Here is a 10,356-nt window from a genome sequence, read left to right on the forward strand (position 1 = left end):
TACAGCAAAACAGCGGATTCATCATTGCGAAACATATGGCGTCGTTTTTGGAGTTTAAACGAACGGTAACCACTCGTTAATATTTCGGAGCTAGAGGAACCTGCGCCGAAATTAAAAACTTCTTTTTGATGGAAATCCATGGTTTACGTTACCGCTAGTTTTTATGCGTCTTCTGAAAAATCGGAAAGGACTCTTACGATGCAAGCTTAAGGGCACTTAGAAGCCTCTACATTTATGTCTTGAGATTTCATCAAAATGCCCAATAAGTGATTTTTGATAAAGTTTTCAAATTAACAGGAATTAACGGTGTTTTTGGAGAGAAGCAAATCAATTAGGCCGAATTGGATCGTCTGAATACGCTTCAGTGGTTAGACTTTTTAAAAAACTTTTTGGGCGTTTTGAGCCTTTGCATTTTACGGACCTTTGGTTTGCTAGCGGCCCAAAGTATAAACCATTAGATGAAAATAGTTTCTTGTACGTGGCCTATTTAAGGGATATACTGCTAAGTTTACCAATATCGATTGCCGCACAGTTATTACTAGGAAGTCGTTCATGGATCAAACAAGGATATTTTGAAGAGTTGTTAGCGATATAGGCGCGATCAGTTGAGTAGTGGATATATAAAATAAACGTGGCTATCGGGAATGATACTTCGAACTCATAGAAAACATTTTGTTAAGCCATCTGTTTTTATTGAAAAGCAGTTTTCCAGACAAGTCAAAGGAAAAGTTAGAATTTGGATGCCCCATCTAAATTATATATACATATATAGATATAGCGAAAGATTATGCACTTAGGCAATTTGCATGTGCCTAAAATCAGGCTGTTGTATGTATGCATCTGTGGACATGATCAACTGCAAACAAATATACATTGTATTTTTAACATGGTTACTGGGTACATGGTAAACTGGTTGTATTCGTGTTATAACTAATAATTTTTCTAGGCCATACCTTGACATCTGGTCCCGATAATCTCGTCACTCGATAATTATGTTAGCACAGTTCTTGATTATCGGTGGTCCTGTTAAGAACAGGTCTAAACTTTGACCGCTGTGAACGCCCAAGAACGACTTAGTATTGCAGCTTATGCGCACTTGTGAGATATCGCTGATATACTCTGTATGGGCTGAAGTGATCTTGAAAATGTAGTGCAGCAAATTTTCTAAGTAATAATTAAAAATTATATTCAATAGAAATTTGGTATATAGAATAGGCGATCGCAGTATTGGTGCAGGCTTAATCGCCCAATTCAAATTAGATGCACTGCCAGTTCATTACGGTGGATCACTTTATTTTTATAGGCGCAACCCTTTAAAAAACTGCAAATTTGCATAATCTTTTCGTACGTAAAAACCACACCAAAACTGTTTATGCTGAATTCTTAATTATTTCTCGCTACTATTATTATGGCAATACTTTGCCATTTTTATATTTATTACAGAGCACTACTTCCACCACATATCAGACATCGGGAAACATAGCTATCAGCTACAGTTGATAGCAGTTCGAATGCATTATATTTAACGTTTTTTTTTTTTTGACTATTTTCACCAAATGTATCACAGATCGGTCTTAGTTTATAAAAACACACAAGCGAATTTCAAAGATATGGGCCCACTGCATACTATATTGAACCTGCGGGCAGTTGCAGCCCACATCATCTCGGTCGATGCGCGACTCGATTTAATCTCATACAATAATTTGGATCTTTTCTGTGCTTGAAGCCTCGATGGGTCAGCACTTGTTCGAAAGCTCAAACCTACTAGCCTTTTGTTATAATATTCACGTTGACCGAGAGACCCCGCCGAGTCATTATGATCAGTGTCTCTAAGAAATAAAAGTCGTATTACTTTTTCTCAGTACACTGACATCAGCTTTCAGCAATGAAGGTTCCGGTGCAGAATAAGATGCTTACTTACCAGCTGAAACCGCTGACGTGCGCGCGGAGTCCAGCCGTCACCCATTGCCAGCCTTATCAACAATACTACGCTTGGGTCCCAGGCATCGGTAGTGGGCGGCACAACACGTCGTCGACATTGTCGTAATATCTTCCATTCGAACGAGTTCGACGACAAAAGGCACCGAGTCAAAGAGTGATATAAAACCAACTCGAATCGTATGGCCTCGTGGCAGTGTTGCGCGACGGAGATCGTCGTTCCTGCTTTTTCCATACTCTTGATAATTTTCCCTTCCTGCTGCAGTAATAAGCTCTAAGCGTTCTTAATTCGCTGTACGAGTTCAATGTTATTGCTGTTCCCTGGCGGAGAGCCCTTCAACACAACAATGTTGCAAATAAACGCAATGCGCGCTTAATTCAGTTAGAACAAAGGGGCCGCACATAGCCTTAAAGGGTTAGCATCGATTCATGCTTATTTTCCAAATGTGATTGACTCTTACGTCTGGGACCGCAGCCATTACTAGGTCACATCCGCTATTTTATATTATGACCATCCACAAAAGAAGTCACCTCGAGAGGAAAGAAATCTATGGAAAAAAAGTATTGAGATAAAGGAATATTTTGATTTTTTCTGCGCGCGCGTGATATTAGAAAGCAAACAAACGGCAAACCGGTGTCTGGATCTTAACTCTGTTTAGCTGTCCTTCCTCTTTTCATTTAAGATCATCCACATTATAAAATCAAAGTAATCCTTAAAGGACGGTCGGTCGGATTAGTTACGATTAGTTAAGAAACTTTGAACAAACTATTAAACCAAACGAAAATATCGATTTCGATGTGCTTGCGCGCGTGAGAGGCTGGCGTCCTGAAACTGTAAGACTGTGATGTTACGGCAAGCAAACAGGTAGCGGTCAGGTAGATAAGCAGTGCAATGACGCATCCTACCGCTTTAGTAGGTTATAGACGTATCATTTGTTATATAGATATACAATCGTATACAAATGGCTGTCATATATATATATATATTGCTCCGATGTAATCATCTCCTCGACCTCAGTTAAAGGGAAGCTATTGAACGTAAAGTGGACGTGGCGTCGGGCAGCAGAAGGAAAGCTGCTAATGATCTGCCACAATGGTATTTTATTGATTTGCGAAGAAGCCTACTGGTCCGCAATGAAATCGTGAGTAGCGAGATTGTCTCCTACACGAAAGCACCAAGCACGCCAGAATAGCTTATTTATGCCATATAAAGGCCGTCGTATATATATGGCTCGACTTCAGTTTATCAGCAGTATGGATAGGACGGCGAAGGCTCAATATCTGGTACGCTACAAATGGCAACAACAACAACAGCAGCAGCAGCAGCAGCAGCGACGACAGCAAGAACGAATACGCGTTCTAAAGAAGCAGGAGTAGCCGAATCACAGAAATTCATGTTGTATGCGTATTGGTGGCGTTAAGGAACAAGAAATGTTCCTTATTTCCCAAATTGATCGAAAGGTAAACGCGCGAAGCTATAGCATTAGGCGGTCATCGCTAGTGAGACACTTCCTGCACAGAAGAATAGTGCTGGTGCTTTCGTGTACGTGAAACGAGCTCGCCAATTTGCCAATACGAACACAGAAACTGGCAAAGGGCGAAATGATCATTGCACTGACGGATTAGATAATTCCTTTAGAATTGACGTCGCCGCGAAACAGCAATGGGATGCAACGGCCCCTGGTGATTATAGTTACTTGAGTGTTTAGAAGGAGCAGTATGTATTCGCGTGGGCCTTTTGTTCGTTATATCTCTAGCAGTTGTTCTGTAATTTTATGTTCTTGTCCAGGGTACTATTTTTTTAGCTGGGACGTATTTGAAGCTTTTGTCTTTTATAATTTTTCAAAAGTGCCATCAGAACATATAGTACTAGCAGTTGTTATAAACCTTTGGGCATCGGTTACCTGTTAACGGCGATAACTTACACGGCGTAGCTGGTGCAGGACGGGTTTGGATGAGGTATCGGCTATGAGTCAGTAATGCTAGGGTGCAACTTCTTTAGATTTAGAAATTATTAATAAACTATATATGAAGCGAGAATATATTTAAACAAAATAGCTTATAAGACAACAAATAAAAAGGTATTCGTTTATTAGAGAGTTAAATCAAGTACTAGAGTCGCCGTGCGTATGCTAAAATTTTATGCAAGGTCCCTATAAAAGCAAGATGAGACTGAGTACATAAACGAATATTAAGTTAAACAGGTTTAAGGAAGCGTCATTGACGTTGGCTTTGTCAGTGTTGAAAGAGTCATTGATTTATTGACGGCCACCTTCATCGTGGTCGTCCAACTCTCATTTTTACATCGTCAATAACAAAAAGGAAGTGTTTCCATGCAATGCTGTTTTGTTTGTTGAGCTTGCACATCCTGCGTAGCACATGACAGTGGCGTGGTCCAAGTTAGTAACTTACTAGGTTCTTTAAGCGCCGACAACGTAATCAGTTAGGGTGCTCATCGACCACTCTTACCGTTACGTAGATACAATGCTTCAAAATGATATACAAATAACACGCATGTATTCAGTAGTCATAACTCTTGAGTAATAGCCAAGCTTACGCAGATCGTCCCGCGTAATCCAATACGTTTGGCCTGATTTAGAAATATCATCTTTAAATAAATGGTTACAGACCTAACTGGAAAATCATAATGCACAATGCAATGGTATAGATTCGAATTTTGCGGAAATGACAAGAAATGAATAAGGTATCGATACGGCACGAGTAGACTTAACCTTAATTAACGAAAGCCGTTCGAAAAACGAGGGACGTCGGAACAATTTTAAGGTCGTATATATTTGAAAATATGAGAGTGAACTGTTTGGAGATGCCCTATAACAGCTTATATATAATTGCTTTTCATAGCTACGCGGTTCAAGTTTGTAGTGAAACTAATTGTATTGAAGGTGTCTGCACTAGTCAATTTATTTCATCATTGAAATACCCTACCCGAAATCTTGACGCAATCCTCTTTCTTTTTGTACTTGTTCTCGTATTTCCTGATCCGGATGCACTCAGATCAACGTTATATTTCGAGCTGAAAGCGTTCATTCGTTGTGGGAAGTCTTATCGGGAAACCTTTTATTCGTATCATATTGAGGCCACGCATATATGAGACAATAAATTACAATATGTAATACATAAAACATATTAAAAATAGTAATAATATTTACATTCATAACCCCCTAACGCAGAATTAGCTTTTAAGTAATTCAAGCTTCGTACAACCATCGCGCATATCACAGGTCGGGTTTAGTAAAACACAATTGTTTTGCAAGCCTTAACCTAAACTTAGGCTATAACTCAGTCAGCAGTCTCTATGGTTTTGGCTTAGCATGTCTCCTTGGGACAGATCTCAAGGAAGCAGGCAGATCAGATATACTTGTATTATCTCCTTATGTGTTTCACTACTATGTCGTGCAATAGTGATTCTGCAGTGGGCCAATGTTTATTGAAGAGTGGCTGCTTTACGCCTGTCAGGCTATCCTTGATTCGTAGCCTACTGGATGCTGCCTAACGACAAAGTTGCTGATGAACCATCAACGAAGAGTGTGACGCCGATGGGTTAAGGGTAATCGCGTTAAACTTTATCTCGTAGAAAAGGGAAGATTAGAAGCCTTCTTTATGGGGACTCGTTAGACGATAAAGTCTATTCTCATGTTGCAGCTGGCGAAATTTGCTTTAATTTCAGTAGTAGCCTGTTTTCGTTTTCTCCATATCAGCAGTTCTGAAAGTAGATTCGAGTAGAGCATTGAAATGATCTTGGTGTTGATTTAGTGCGCTAGCCATAGAGAGGTTACGACCCGTAATTCTATACTAATGAAATGTTAGCGTTGCTTTCGAAGACATTTGTAGGCGAAAGCAAATAAGTGTGTCAGCGATTATTATTACACTTCAGTTGATCAAATATTTGAGAAAAGGTTGCTATGTGGTCATAAGCCAGAATCTGTCAAGGCAGGGGCTAGGAAGACTGTTTAGTGCTGTGGGCTAAACAGTTCAACCTGGAGTTAACTTTAGGTTTAGTGCTTTCATCAGACTCTATACTAAATGCAGCCAGCTGTCAGTAAGTAGATAAAATAAACGTCAAATAAACAAGCCTACTTAAAGATGTGCCACCATCAAAACCGTCATTAGACGGGTAATAGCGTAAACACGCGAAACTCGAAAAGGCTCAGTGACCCCCTAAAGGTGAATCTTCTCTAAGGTAATTGTATCAATAACCACAGAAAGAACAAAGCATTGATATTAGTTCCTGAAAAACCTCCCAGCGGTAAATGCAAAGTGCTAAGCTCGTCCACAGCTGAATATAGTGCCGTAACTAGCACAGTGCCCAAGCTAATTTTACATATGAAATTGTTTTTCAGGTTACATCATTTCTGTTTATATACACTGTAGCAGTGTCTAGGAGTCTTTTCCAACAGTGCAGTAGAAAAGGAGGCCGATCAACATAAGCAAAGCACACGACTGAGCCTGGCTACATATACCTGTATCAGTTTTTCATTTACTTTGTACTCATAACTGCCCCCTCTCAGGGCACATATCTATAGGTCTAACATTCGTGCTAAAAGAATCTTAATTGGATTAACAGCACGTATGTAGGATAAGACAGTGAGAATTAGGACTCGACAGCCTGAGGAAAGAAGTAACAATCTTTACATTTATTCTGTTAAAAAATACTAGGTTTATTTTTCTCAGTTATTCCACAAGCCTCTGAACAGAAGCGATAAACGTTCCCTTGTTGCGTGCATCATTGCGCTTACGCGATCGCATATAATAATACCATTGGCAGTCGTCTATGCTGACGCTTCTCTGCGTCTTACAGAACCATTGAGTTCACTTCTGTTTGATTGTATAGATCAGGGTTCTTGTGGAGGTATTCGTGTATCACAAAAATATAGGTTGATCACGAGTACAGATCGAAGTGTCGCCTAGAAGTACTGGTTGAAGAAGGAACCGCAAAGCTATTTTACCAAAAAAGCTTGTAGGTATGAGCCCCTCACCCAGCCCAAAATATTTATTTGCACTAACTGCATATACACACATTCATGGACAGTTTTAGGAATCGGCGATGGCCGTCTATACATTACCGGTTACACACTTTCCCAAGTTTTTTCCATCTCCTCAATCCAACGTACTCGAAGCGTGCTTTTCGTACGAATATGGTTAGTCCACCCTATGTCTGGGAGGTTATCAGGCGATGATCAAACAGAGGTCTGCCTATTGTCGAACAAGAGAATGCATGATCACCGTCATCAGTGTTACTATTACTGCGGTTATTGGGCGATATATATCGGCTGTTGCAAGAAGCGCTACTTGCCATAGCCAAAAAGGCCGACATGAGCTTAGTATTATATAGACGCCACACGATGAGCGGAAACAACACTGATGAAACCTGCAGTGGCGGCGGTTCTACTGCTGCTACGACTGTGTTCGACGTCACGAAAAAACAGTTTTATCCGGTAGGTCGTTTGCCATGACATCCATCTACCTGATTAATGTAAGTTATGAGTTTCTGCAAAGTGACTTGACGCACTTAATAATGCGGCCTTTTTTCGCTCGTATACAAAGACAGATGCCAAGCGGTCACATCATTTGGCTGGAAACTATCTACAAATAGACAGGTTTATGCGAATTTTTTCTTGACTACACCTTTACCTTCTTTGGGAATAGCTACCGTGTATGATCGTTAGCGTATAGTAAACACGGCATACATTGCATTCGACCAAATCCACCTAAATACGAAAAACTAATGTACACTGATTAATAAGCTGTTCGCCCTGTTAAACTGATTTTAAAATCGAGACCTTTTGAGACTTGACTCATTTGGAGTAAAGTGCTGTCTCATACTTAGAAAAAAAATATTAAATTTTGATAAAAATCAGAGTCTCTTTAAAAAGCTGGCTTGATTTTTTCCATTCTAATGCTTTTTTAGTTAACTTTGAGTAATTTTAATGAATATTCCATGAAGTGGTGAGCTGTTGAATGTAAGAAAAATAGTTTCATTTTTAAGTAGCTTGATTGATTAAAACTACACTCAATACACTTCAGGTTTCACTAAGTTCAAATAAGTAAGTGAGTAAGTAACCTCTATAAAATTGTCCTTCACTATTATTATTATCAACCACATTAATGATAATTGCAATATGCAACCTAATTGTGCCCTACGTCGAAAAAAAAAGAAATTTCTGACACTTATGAGACCTAGGACTTAAAAATTGGGGTTGTATCCGGTGAAATGTTAGGCCGGGTTAGAGATCAGAGACTTAATGCTAGTGGGTTCAGTTTAGTATTACCTATCAATATACCTACGGCTAATTTGTCGCGGGAGTAGTTAATGTGAGACAATTGCATTAAAGGTAGTGGTGTTTAAGGTAGATGAAGCTAAGGATAAGCCTCGAAAATGTCAATCTCAAACGTGTTATTAAGATTTCCTACATCAGTTATGACGGGGGAGCTTATATATGAACAGGTAATATTTAACTGCTGCTTCATATCTTAGCAACTTCTTCAAATTGTGTAATTTAATGATCTGCATTTTGCTTGATCCTCGTATGGTATTGCGCATCTTACGACCAAGGAAATGCTTAATACATAGCTTAAGTTGAGAAACATGGCGACTCTTTGGACAACTCTATCCCAACATTTGGCCATCAATGATCTAGTAGGCACTATGCTTATATTGAATTGTAACTCGTTTGCGTATATGAATTGCGCGCAAAATTTGAAATGAGGAAACTCTTTGTTACAGCTCATAGTTGAACTTGATAGGAGCCGGGTGATCTTTCCCTTCAAATAAAGGTGATGGGTGCTGAAAAGAATCTACATGCCTTTAGGGACGTTTTGTTCTTTTGAAAAATGTATTTTTTGAGAATAAGGCATATTAAATTTTGTTGGCCACAAATAATTTTACTTAGAAAAAAATATTCACCCAATGCTTCGTGCGGAAATTTCGGTCAAACTAGTAAAAAGCTATTTACATAGGTTTAACAGAAAGATGCATACTGACGCAACTTTTCAAACGAACGTTTCGGTTGAGCAATTATTTTGTAGCCATGATATCATAATGTTTTATGCAAAGCGTATCTAAGAACAACCCTCAATAAACATGGCTTTGTACCTACCTCTTGTCCGAAAATTTTTTCCGTATTTGGGTTTGAAAACCTCACTGCACATTACGCTGCCAAATAATGCAATTAGCCCACTACTCTTCGGCGTACGCAACGTTCTGTACGATATAGAAGCTATGTCGTATCGCCAAAATCAATGTCATAAAGATAGACGAGAACGATTCGAGCACAATTTTTGCTACCGGTAAGTGTTACACGACGTGCTTGTGATGTGTCATTTCCTACAGAGGCATCTTTATAACACATTGAGTAATGGTAGGGCAGAACCGAGCACATCGACGGGTCGAAGAAGGAGCGCTTATATCTTAAAATTGGGTCCAAACCCAGCCCACCAATCGATTCGCGTCGTGAAGCCTACAAAATTTTGCCTTTAGCGCTACGCAAAGTCACAATATTTTCAAAAAAAAAGGGTTGTCGATTTAAAACAAAGCTTTTAGCTACTCTTTAGTATAAGTCGACGGTAAGACAAAATCAAAACAAGCTCATGAGCGTTGGACACGACGTAAAGGGTCTTAGTTGCTCTTGGTAGATTATTGCTATTCATATGTGCGTCCGAAGCTTGCTTTATAGGTCGGAAGAGCAGCCTCGGTACCCATCACACAGCACTATCATGTATTACATGCGTTCATAAGTGTTACTACTTTGTACTTAAATGAGTTTCGGATTAGAGGGGGTAGTCAATTAAGACGACATTAAAATAAGCGCTAGATTTTCATTTGCATAAGTTTCTCAATTGCTGCGCAGCTATGTGAATCATACATAAGTATAAATTTAACGTCTGATAACGGATGCACTTTGGGGTAAAACAAATATGTGTTGACGCCCAGATTTGAACCTAGATAACCTCATATATCTTCAAGTTCAATGCTTTATCACAGCATTCTCACCGAGATGTTCAATCCATACCTGTGGAAATTGAGACTCCTTCCACAGGCCATACCGATCCCCAGACAGAAAGGCCGAGAGAGCGGCGAGACATCTTACACGACATTTTAAATTGGGGATACTTAATTTAGATTAACTGTCAGTCAGAACTAGACACTTGCGGTGAAATTGCCCTATAGCGTTGGAATCCGAAGAACTGTTGAGGATCTATGAGAGAAAAATACGTACAGAACATTGTACGAAACGTCTCGAACAGGCCGTGACTTTGTACAATAACTGGTAATAGCTAGTAGTTACTAACAGCGGCACCAACAACGAATAAAAAGAAGAATAATTTTAACATCAAAATGTGTCACACACATAAACTAATAAACTAATACTTTCTGTATAGAATTTCTAGGATATATAT

General features: G+C 39.3%; 1 protein-coding gene across 4 annotated transcripts in view; it reads right to left on the reverse strand.

Moving 5' to 3' along the window:
- LOC111251152 (FMRFamide receptor-like) overlaps positions 1-10,356 on the reverse strand; it is a 97,183-nt gene that overhangs the window by 67,361 nt on the left and 19,466 nt on the right. The window contains exon 2 of one of the 4 annotated variants that reach the window (XR_015328237.1): positions 826-5,662. The exons of the other annotated variants lie outside the window; for them this stretch is intronic. The gene's annotated coding sequence lies outside the window, so the exon portion shown is untranslated. Of the gene's footprint in view, positions 1-825; positions 5,663-10,356 lie in introns of those variants that run through there. 4 annotated transcript variants of the gene reach the window in all.

This window comes from Varroa destructor, unplaced genomic scaffold (assembly GCF_002443255.2).
Source record: "Varroa destructor unplaced genomic scaffold, Vdes_3.0 BEIS01000005.1, whole genome shotgun sequence".
Lineage (NCBI taxonomy): Eukaryota > Metazoa > Arthropoda > Arachnida > Mesostigmata > Varroidae > Varroa > Varroa destructor.